We start from the raw sequence: 11,869 nt of genomic DNA, 5'->3' as shown, positions 1-11,869 counted from the left end.
TGAAAAAAGATTTTTACTGAAAGAATTATAAATTCTATCCCCTAACTCTAAACCTACCCCTAAACCTACACTTTGTGTGTGTGCATGAGTGGGTGTGTGTATATATACATATTTATATTTACTTGTATCTATATAGAAATGCTTAGTATATATAAAATAATATATATATATATATATATATATATATATATATATATATATATATATATATATATATATATATATATATAATACATAATACATAATATTAAAACTAATACAATGTTTAGTTTAAACGTGGGTTTTTTGTTACGTTTCAATGGTCTCACACTTTTGGAGCACACTGTATTTTCCTTGGTGAGTGCATAAGCAAAATAACAGTTTCTCTGCAAGCTTACTGAATTTCACCATCCACATTAATCAAACAGCAATATGCTTTTTTAGCAACATATCTCAGGCAGGTAAAAATAGCCCTCCAAATCCACTGTAAGTTGAATGATGACACCAAAAGGACAGTTCAGTGTGCTGGCACAAAATCAACCACAGTTGTTGTGACCTCACCATGTTGATACTCCTGAACCCACAAGGTGAAGCAGTCTTATCCTACTCCTCAATACAATAAGACTGACAGTTGTTCAGAGTGTGTCTGTGCCAGATGAACGGGTAGAGTTCATCAAGTTACCACATGTATCAGTATTATGCTGAAGAATGTAATGTTTTTATCTTTCTTTGTATGCGTGTGTGTGTGTGTGTGTGTGTGTGTGTGTGTGTGTGTGTGTGTGTGTGTGTGTGTGTGTGTGTGTGTGTGTGTGTGTGCAGAGGACCACAATATAATCAGTCTACAAATCCTTAAAGGACAGAGATTAAGCATTACATTCTATTCTGCTCTGAGATATTTAAAGATCTGATGAACAAAATCCACAAACAGCGGAAAATATGTAGATCTCCAAGAAGATTAATGTTTTACACAATACCAACCAAAGTATTGGTGCCACACTGCAATGAAAACTATCCATGAAATTCAAAGCCCTTTAATTTCTCTGCAAGTTAATGAGAAGGCAACAAAACTATTGTTTGCATTAACTACAGGAATATATGATTGCTCCAGGCTCTTTCAAAGAACCCAGATGATCTAAATTTGAGGAAAGAAAAAAATTCAATATGTGGCCATGGATACAGGTAAAATCAATATGATTGAATCTGATTTTACAGCATATTCAGTCACCTTCACAGTTACTGCTTGGGCATTACCGAGAGAGCATCTCAGAATCCCTGAAGGGGTATAGAGTTCTGCAACATCATAAGATTTGCGACTGTGCCTCTTTGTTACCATGTCCACCAAGCCTATCCTGTTTCCAACAGAGAGCTTTGCTGAGACTCGGCTACTCAGAGCAGCTAGGAAAGGTTATCATCAAGTTCAGAGGAGTTGAATAGTATGAGGTCACTTCTTGCTGTACAGGCCACCTGATCTCAACCCAATGACTCCAACTCTGCTTTCAACACTTTGTTAAGCGTTATAGACCAGAGTAGAGTGTGTTGATTGAGAGAGAACTGGCTGAAGAGTTGCTTTCTCTTTCTTGTCATAATCAGTTGTCAGATCTAGCAGCGTTTTATTCCAACTTTATATCACAAAAGAAATGATAATGACTGAGAGTTGTGGGTCATCATTTCCCAGAAGATTATTGCTCAGAGGTATATTTCATTGGTGGGTCAATCATGTGACACTCATGGTCCAGAACAGAGTTTTTTTTTTTCATGCATCTCATCTCCATTTAGCAAGTATGCAAATTTTTTAGGGTTCCCCCACCTTAAAGATCCCAATTCAAACCCTGTGTACACTCTCAAGGAAGGTATTTAAGTGTAATGCCTTTTACGTTATGGTTGCACCACATGGCATTTTTGAAGTCAATAAATCGTTTTTGTTGTAGAAATACAAATATGAAACCAAATTGGACAAATTGGAAAAGATGACATTTCTACCACCTGACACACATGCATTTTTAACTACATTTTTAAAAGATTTCAGATTTTTATCACTAATGATAACCTTATTTAACCATGGTATCAAAGTTGTTACACGTTTCTTTTAACATTATTTTGTTATTTAGTGCTGATTTAGGGCCATTTAGAATGATTGCGAGTGTGACATTGCTTATATATACAACAGTTCAATAAACTGTTTATTATGAAGTACATTTTTTTAAATGAGGAAAAACTGAGTATGTTCATAAAAATGCATCTGTGCATGGAACTGCTTTATTACGCGGCGGATCAGAATCTGACGTTGCTGGTTAAAACCAAATGATGTGTACAAGACTCAAAAATGTCACTTCAGAAATAGAATCATGGCTTGTGCTGTTTCTAACAAATTATTGGATAAACAAGGATGTGTGTTTGTGAGAGAGAGAGAGAGAGAGAGAGAGAGTGTGTGTGAGAGAGAGAGCGAGAGAGAGAGAGAGAGAGAGAAAGAGAGAGACATGCGCGATCACCTGTTGCCACACCCAAGCAGAGATACTGTCAGCTTTCTGAAGATCAGCTTTCTCAGTGGAAAAGTAGCTTTCCATGTGGTGGTATTTCTCCCTATTTTGCGGAAGCCGGTGCACAAGAGTCTTTCAATATAGAAATTGAGTTGTGTAATTAATCAGTCTGTTTTTTCTCTCAGCTGTGATGGCCTTAATGCTGAAGTTGTTTGTTGAAAGCCATTTAAAGCTATTTCCTGGTTTTAGAAGTGTAGTAGTAATGTAGTAGTAATACGAGCGATCACGGAGCACTATTGTATGTAAACACTGGCTGACTTGGATTCATTTCACGTCACCTAACTGGCTCATATTACACATAAAAATTATATTTTGCCACCACCTGCTGGCTAACATATGCAATGTAAAACTTTTTTTTTTTTAAGGCACACATACAGTAGCTCTTAACACATCTGCACTGCTCTTACATTTTAGTTTAGAACAGCATGAACACAAGCGGAGTGATACACACACAGTGAAGCGTCCGAGTCCTGATGGTGTCAGACCATCAGTGCTCATGGAACGTCTCTTGTCCAATCAGATTCTAGGACCAGAACTAACTGTATATATATTTTTTCAGATTACAGAGATTTGCTCTAAATGCGCATGGGGCTGCAGGAGCGCAACTGATGGCACGGGCAAAACAGACAGTCAGAGTAAGTTCAGACGTCATTGGATATTTGCTAATCAATAATATTTTCCATTTCAGTAAGGGGTGGGACATTTCCAGCGTCTGATGCACAAGCATCCCTGGAGTAACCATAATTTGCACTGTAAATTTATTTCCCTGCTAAATGTAAATGTATACACTGGAGGCCAAAAGTTTGGTATAATTTACATTTGGCAGACGATTTGATCCAAAGCGACTTACAGTGCACTTATTACAGGGACAATTCCCCCTGGAGCAACCTGGAGTTAAGTGCCTTGCTAAAGGACACAATGGTGGTGGCTGTGGGGATTGAACCAGCAACCTTCTGATTAACAGTCATGTGCTTTAGCCCACTACGCCACCACCACTCCTGTATAATGTACAGGTTTTGCTCTTATGGAAAGAATTTGGTACTTTTATTCACCAAAGTGGCATTCAACTGATCACAATGTATAGCCAGGACATTAATAACATGAAAAATTACTATTACAATTTGGAAAAATGTTCAGAACTTCTTAAACTACTTAAAAATATCCTCTATGTGCAGCAATGACAGCTTTGCAGATCCTTGATATTCTAGCTGTCAGTTTGTCCAGATTCTCAGGTGACATTTCACCCCACACTTCCTGTAGCACTTGCCATAGATGTGGCTGTCTTGTCAGGCACTTCTCTCACACCTTACAGTCTATCTGATCCCACAAAAACTCAATGGGGTTAAGATCCATAACACTCTTTTCCAATTATCTGTTGTCCAATGTCTGTGTTTCTTTGCCCACTCTAACCTTTTATTTGTGTTTTCTGTTTCAAAAGTGGCTTTTTCATTTCAATTCTTCCCATAAGGCCTGCAGCCCCTGAGTCATCTCTTTACTGTTGTACATGAAACTGGTGTTGAGCGGGTAGAATTCAATGAAGCTGTCAGCTGAGAACATGTGAGGCATCTATTTCTCTAACTATAGACTCTGATGTACTTATCCTCTTGTTTAGTTGTACATCTGGCCTTCCACATCTCTTTCTGTCCTTGTTTGAGCCAGCTGTCCTTTGTCTTTGAAGACTGTAGGATACATCTTTGTATGAAATATTCAACAATTTTAAGCATTGTATAGCCTTCATTCCTCAAAACAATGATTGACTGACAAGTTTCTAGAGGAATTTATTTTCCCATTTTTTACCTAATATTTACCTTAAGACAAGCCAGTCTACTGCATACTGTGGCAACTAACAAACAAACACAAAGACAATGTTAAGCTTCATTTAATGAACCAAATAGCTTTCAACTGTGTTTGATATAATGGCAAGTGATTTTCTAGTACCGAATTAGCAATTTAGCATTATTACTAAAGGATAAGGTGTTGGAGTGATGGCTGCTGGAAATGGGGCCTGTCTAGATTTTATCAAAAAAATACATTTTTTCAAACAGTCAATGTCCTGACTATATTTTGTGATCAGATGAATGCTACTTTGGTGAATTAATGTACCAATTTCCTTCCGAAACAGCAAAATCTGTACATTATTCCAAATTCTGATGTACAGGATTTACTTTTGAAAAGTATTCCACTACAGATTACAGAATACATTCTGTAAAATGACAAAATGTCACTAAATACTTTGGATTACTTTTTCAGCACTGGAAGATTTTTTCACTTGTTAAAAATACATTCTCTGAAAAACCTAAATATCTCAAACAAGATTCTAAACAAGATAAATCAAATTATTCTCGTTTTAAAGATTTCTTGATAAAAAAAATATGAACGTGTCTGGTAACATGTGCATGTAAAATGGCTAAAAATTGCATTTTAGATTAGAGTAAAGCCGACAATTGCACAAGGTTTATTTCTATTTATTCTGCTTAAAACCTTTCAAACGTACTTCTCTTGTCTGCTCGTATGAATGTAACACAACATAAGAAAGTGTTTCATTACTGTTCAAATGCACTTTAGATCGCATAATTTATATGTATAAATGTTTTCCATCTAAAAGGAATAAATATTAAATGAAACAAATTACAATAAAAAATAAATCTCTTCAGTAATCAAAATACTTTTAGAATGTGACTGTATTCCAATTACCAATGATCCCATTACATGTATTCCATTACTCCCCAACTATATATATATATATATGTGTGTGTGTGTGTGTGTGTGTGTGTGTGTGTGTGTGTGTATGTGAATATATATATATATATATATATATATATATATATATATATATATATATATATATATATATATATATATATATATATATATTTAAATTTAACTTATGCAATTAAACTTTGTGAAAAATACTGCATGTTATTGCACATTAAACAGCTCGCTGTGCAGCTGGATCTTGGACTTCCTGTCAAGCAGATGCCAGATGGTTGGGCACCAACATCTCCTCATCACTGACCCTCAACTCTGGAGCCCCGAGGTGCTGTGTTCTCAGCCCACTCCTGCATTCCCTGTACACACATGACTGTGTGGCAACACACAGCTCCAATGACATAATTAAGTTTGCTGATGATACGACGGTGGTAGGTCTGATTCACTGACAATGATGAAACAGATTACAGAGAGGAGGTGCACACTCTGACACGCTGGTGTCAGGAGCACAACCTCTCCCTCAACGTCTGTAAGACCAAGGGGCTTGTGGTGAGCTTCAGGAGGAAAGTCAGATAAAACAGCCTCATCACCATCAATGGAGCACCGGTGGAGAGAGTCAGCAGCTTCAAGTTCCTCTGTGTCCACATCACTGAGGAAATCACACTGAGGCCGTTGTGAAGCCTCATCTTCCTGAGATGGCTGAGGAAGTTTGGAATGAACCACCACATCCTCACACGGTTCTACACCAGCATTGTAGAGAGCATCCTGACTGGCTGCATCACCACCTGGTACGGCAACAGCACCACCCTCAACTGCAAAGCCCTGCAAAGTGGGGTGCGAACTGCCAGACACATCATCGGAGGTGAGCTTCCCTCCCTCCAAGACATATATACCAGGTGGCGTGTGAAAAAAGCCCGGAGAATCATCAGCATCTCCAGCCACCAGGACCATGTGCTGCTCTCACTGCTACCATCAGGCAGGCGGTATCATAAGATCAGGACCCGCACCAGCTGAATTCATGACAGCTTCTTTCCCCAAGCATTTATTTCTGATTCTTATTTTGCGCATACTGTATATTGTATTTTATTAGGTGTATATTGTGTATTGTGTTGTGTAACAAGATGTGTAAACGGTGTTATGTGTAAATCAGATGTTTATTGTAATTGTCATACTGCCATGTTGCTTGGAACCACACCCAAGACTTTCCCCCACTGTTGCACTTGTGTATATGGTTGAGTGACAATAAAGGGATTTGATTTGATTGGTTGACCCCTGCTAGTTTTTGATGCTTCTTTTTTGCCTTTTACTACTGTATAGAGTACTAGATAGATTGACAGACAGACAGACAGACAGACAGACAGACAGACAGACAGACAGACAGAGATGGACAGACAGACAGACAGACAGATAGATAGATAGATAGATAGATATAATAGATAGATAGATAGATAGATAGATAGATAGATAGATAGATAGATAGATAGATAGATAGATAGATAGATAGATAGATAGATAGATAGATAGATAGATAGATAGATAGATAGATAGATAGATAGATAGATAGATTTATCAGGTTTCTGTGTGAAACCTGTTGCTGTAAAATGCTGCACAGTTCCTTTCAATAGATATCCAATTATGCCAGGGCAAGTTTAGTGGTTGCTGAAAAATTTGGCAATCTGAAAACATTTGGCTCTCACTCTCTTTAAGCCTTCTGCAGTTGCTTGAATGCTCAGATGTCGTCGCAGTGTGGTATCGTTTGTCTGTGGACAGTGCAATTTCACAGACAAATGAGACAAGGAGTATCGTTACTAATATGGAAAAAGATACTGAAACATTTCTCTCAATTTGCTTACCAAAAAGTGTGATTTCTGTAACACTTTAGATGCCCTAACAGGAATGCAAATGAAATGTAAAGAAAAAAGTACAAAAATGTCTCTCAGCTGCACACTGATTAAAGAACATAAAACAGTTCAGAAAACAAAAACTTTCAGTGGCACCAAACACATATCACCTAGACCATAAGATGTGTGATGAAAGGTGCACAGATAAGAAACTGAGCCATTCTCCCCAGGGCTTACAGCTAACAAGAGCAATAGTATTTATAGACGGTCATTTTACTGCATCCACTCAATCCCTGGCCATCTCATCCTACAGCCCTTTGGGAGCCCATTGACTCACTGGAGATAAAGTTTTACTCACTGTTACAGATGGCTATCTGCTTTTCCCATTCTCATAAAGGACGTTTTAGATGCTACTGAAGACACCTAGTTGTAGAGACCATTATTATAGTGGTTGCTATCTATTTCAAGAGATATTCGTATTTTGTGGATGGCACTTTTCTGATTGCTTTAGCCTGGAATGTTGTAACATTTTATGGTTGTGTTTACTGCTTTTAAAGCATGCAACAAGGAATCATGTCTATGGAACGATTCGACTACCATTACTGCAAGGGCACTTTGCTCCGAAATAAATATATTATAAAAGAGGACACACAATACAGCACTAAAAGTTTTCAGAATGTGTTTGCTAACTGCAGTGAGGTGTGTTCTTTTCCAATAAGGTGCAACTTTAAGGCCAAAAGGAAACTTTTCTGAATGCATCATAATCTACATTAGAATTAAATTGTGACATTTAAGTATTTTAAATGTAACTGAACAAAGAAATATAAGGTTTGTAAGAACAATTAATTAAAGTTTGAAAAAGCTGTAAAAGTGGCAGAAAGTCAGAGCAGATTTGCAAGCATTTTAACTGAACTTTCTCTGCATGCATAATTTAGGACCTTTTCTTCAAGGACCGATACTGGCACAAAAATTGCCTCAAGTGTGCCAAATGCTGTAGATCACTGGTGGACAAACCATTTGCTGCTAAAGATAACCTTCTGCTGTGCACAGAATGCTATTCCCATGAGTATTCCTTGAAATGCACCACATGCAGGAAAACCATCATGCCAGGTAGAACCTATTTTTCCTTTTTCTAAAAAATATGGTTGACATTTTAACCTTATAAAAGGCTACTCTATAAGAGAACAGAGCATACAGTATTCCAAATGTAAAAAAAAACTTGTAGAAGAGGCTTTCGCAACTTTTGCAAATTTACTTTGGTAATGTGTCTGATTGAAATTGGATATTTAAACAAAAAAACAAACAAATGTATCCATCAGGTATAATTGGATTGTGAAAAGTGTTCTCTGTATGACAGGTGGTGTGTGGAAAGAGGTTGAATCATAAGACCATTGTAGAGGTGGAGCTAGTTTTTACATTTTGATTAAAGATTTTAAAGATAGAAAAGACTGTGGCAGGGCGGAGGGCGGGGCCGGGTCGTGATTCTACACACCCGGTCCTTTATCAGGCTAATCAAGCCTCCGAGAGGGATAAAGGCCGACTGCGGAGGATGCTGCGGGAGAGAGAGATCGTTTACGGACATGTCTATCATGTGTGTGTGTGTGTGTGTGTGTGTGTGTGTGTGTGTGTTTGTCTTTTGTTTAAGTTACTCATTAAACTATTATTTATATTGTCAAGTCGGTTGTCACCTCCTCCTTGCCCGTCTGAATCGCCTTACACTGGTGCCGAAACCGGGAAGGAGGAGGGATACGCCGTAGTAGAGTTCTCGCCACTACTGTCCACCCCTATGGAGCAGCCGCGGCCATCTGCTGGGGGACAAGGAGCCCGGCCGCCTGGAAGCGGAGGAACGGCCGCCAACCGCGAGGGGAGAAGGGGCTCCTAACTGACCGCCTGGAGCGGTCAGGGCCGCTGCCAGGGGCGGAGGAGTCCCCTTCCAGCCGCTGAAACGCGGTGGGGTCTGAGACCGCCGACCGCAAGAGGGGAGGCGCTCGCTGACAGGGGCGGGGGAGACCCCTTCTGTTCCTCGAGCACGCGGCGGGGCGTTCGGTCCGCCAGGGGCTGGAGGACTGCCTCCGATCCGCCGGAGAGGCATGGCTGTCGTACGTTAGAGGGTGGAGGAGTGGCCGAGGAACAAGCTACGGCGTATCTGAAATTTTTTTTCTCATCTCTCTCTCCTCTCGCTCACTGGCCTTTTCCCTCTCGTTTAAATTTTACAGTGTTTTTTTGGGGGGGTACTACACTGTTACAGGAAGTACCCCCCCATTTTTATTATTTCTGTTTCCCTCCCCTTGTCCCCTCCCTCATCCAGGTACATTGGGATGACCTGCCGGCAGACGGCCTGAAAGGCACGCCCCTCCCCAGGGAAAGGGGGGGGGGGGGGTGTACGTCATGCCGGGGGCTGAGAGAACGAGGGAGGAATGTGGCATTGTGGAGGGCGGGGCCGGGTCGTGATTCTACACACCCGGTCCCTTATCAGGCTAATCAAGCCTCCGAGAGGGATAAAGCCTGACTGTGGCAGATGGTGTGGGAGAGAGAGATCGGTTACGGACATGTCCGTCATGTGTGTGTGTTTGTCTTTTGTTTAAGTTATTCATTAAAATATTATTTATGTCGTCAAGCCGGTTCTCGCCTCCTCCTTTCCATTGAACTGCATTCAAGCATACCTGGTTCTTCTCATCATAGGAGCTATGTTGCCCATTACAGCTCATTACAGGCGTTGAACCATCGTCAGCCGTCCTTGCTGCATATCTTCGTTTGTGTGTGTAACGGAGGAATTGCTGGCACTGTTTTGACTCCTTTACACATTTAATTAGCTCTTAATTTTTTCTCAGTTGGTAAAAATACCACCATATATACATATATAAATCTTAAAAGCACATTTCACCCAGCAGCCATTATTGTTTTGGATGTTCGCCAAGTTCAGTTGCAAAATGGAGTGGTGGTGGCGTAATGGGCTAAAGCACATAACTGTTAATCAGAAGGTTGCTGGTTCGATCCCCACAGTCACCACCATTGTGTCCTTGAGCCAGGCACTTAACTCCAGGTTGCTCCGGGGGGATTTTCCCTATAATAAGTGCACTGCAAGTCGCTTTGGATAAAAAAATGTAAATGTAAAATATACATCATAAAATCTGTCCAATCTGGAAGTGACTTTTTCCTGATGCCTTTTGCTTTGTAGCTTTAGGTTCGTGTTAAAAATGCCAGTGTGAACACTAAGCAAACCAGGACTAAATGTTTCATTTTCTTTTTTGGCCAGGACCAAGAAGACCAAGAGAACCGAACTACAAGTGTGAACACACCCTTGAACAATATTGCAGACATAATTGTACTGACATAAGCATCTCTCCTAATTCTGTGTAGGCCATTACATCAGGTGGGGTGGCATATCACGATAAGCCCTGCCACTGTGAGTGTTTCACTTGCATTGGATGCAAGAGACAACTGGCAGGCCAGCATTTCACCTCAAGAGAGAACTACCCCTACTGTCTAGATTGCTTCAGCAACCTATATGCCAAGAAATGCGTCGGCTGCACTAAGCCAATTACTAGTCTGTTGCCATCTTAAAACATTACATTTGGCAGATTTTTAAATGTCATCAAATTGAAATGAGAATTAATTTTATTTTTGATGATTTATTTTTAGATCTTTTTTTTTATGTGCAGTTTCATGACTGGAACTGTTTTTGTGTGTGTGGTCCAGGTTTGGCAGGTGCTAATGCATCTCCTTTAAAGAGTGACGGTGGCACAGTGAGTGTTTCACATGTATGCAGGGCTCTGTGTCTCTGGTGGGCTGTGGATATTTTACCCAATGTGATGACATCTTGTGCACTGACTGTGGAAGAGAGAAGTGAGATCAACTTTGTGTGTTACACAACAGCACAAGAGCAACTCAAACTTCAAATCTCTGCAGGAAAGCCTCCCACAATGCTTGTTAGCAGTTTTTGTTGTTTTTGCTAGAGGGTAAAAGTATGATTTTCTATATTTGGATTTCGGCTGAAATAAATTGAATGATGTTGTACAGTAAGAGTGAGACAGAGGAATAAACATGAAAGATGAATAGATTACTGAACAGATTAATTACCAGTGCCGTCTGGCGATTAGGCTGCTTAATAAGTTGTTTAATAAGCTTAATTAGTTTACAGCAATGAATCAGAAACAATTATACTCATAAAACCTGAACCAGTATGGAAGAAGTACTACAAAATATACACACATGAGAAGAACTTTGTGCTTTGGCAATATTTTTTGTCAATAAACTTATTTGACTCATTTCTGTAGCATACTTTTGGGGGAAGGTAAGTCTAATTTGGTCCAGGAAGTAATCACGTTCACAAAATCAATAAGCACAATATTAAGATTGCATTTACCCTTTAAGATTGCATTTTTTACTCCACTGACATTAAGGTTTAGGGTTGAGGTTTGGGCTAGGAAGAAAGGTTAATAAAAGTGACATTGGTCAATTACATAATTTGTAACTTAAAATGCAACTCGTTTAACTGTTGTCCTGTTTTGGGCAGCAGTCAAATTTCAGAAAGAACAGACTGATTTCAGCTGAAGAACTTCAATCAACTGTTCCAGAATTCATGATTTCATGGGGTCTTTTAAATATAATCCATACTCAGACAAAAAGCTTTTTAGAAATATTGAACTATGTTGAGCAACACTACTTAAACTATGTCTTTCTTCTTTCTTGGGTATTTGTTATAGTACAACCATTCACTAAATGCCAGTATAAGCAGTATAAAACTGCTGACAGCAACTTCCTCTCAGGATGAGAGTCACATGGCAAGGTCAAAATACACTT

General features: G+C 39.4%; 1 pseudogene; it reads left to right on the top strand.

Moving 5' to 3' along the window:
• Window positions 1–7,639: 7,639 nt before the first annotated feature.
• LOC127662751 (four and a half LIM domains protein 2-like) lies at window positions 7,640–10,916 on the top strand (annotated as a pseudogene).
• Window positions 10,917–11,869: the final 953 nt, after the last annotated feature.

This window comes from Xyrauchen texanus, chromosome 22 (genome assembly GCF_025860055.1).
Source record: "Xyrauchen texanus isolate HMW12.3.18 chromosome 22, RBS_HiC_50CHRs, whole genome shotgun sequence".
Classification (NCBI taxonomy): domain Eukaryota; kingdom Metazoa; phylum Chordata; class Actinopteri; order Cypriniformes; family Catostomidae; genus Xyrauchen; species Xyrauchen texanus.
Note: the sequence above shows the minus strand (reverse complement) of the source record. Positions and strands in the feature narration are given on the sequence as shown.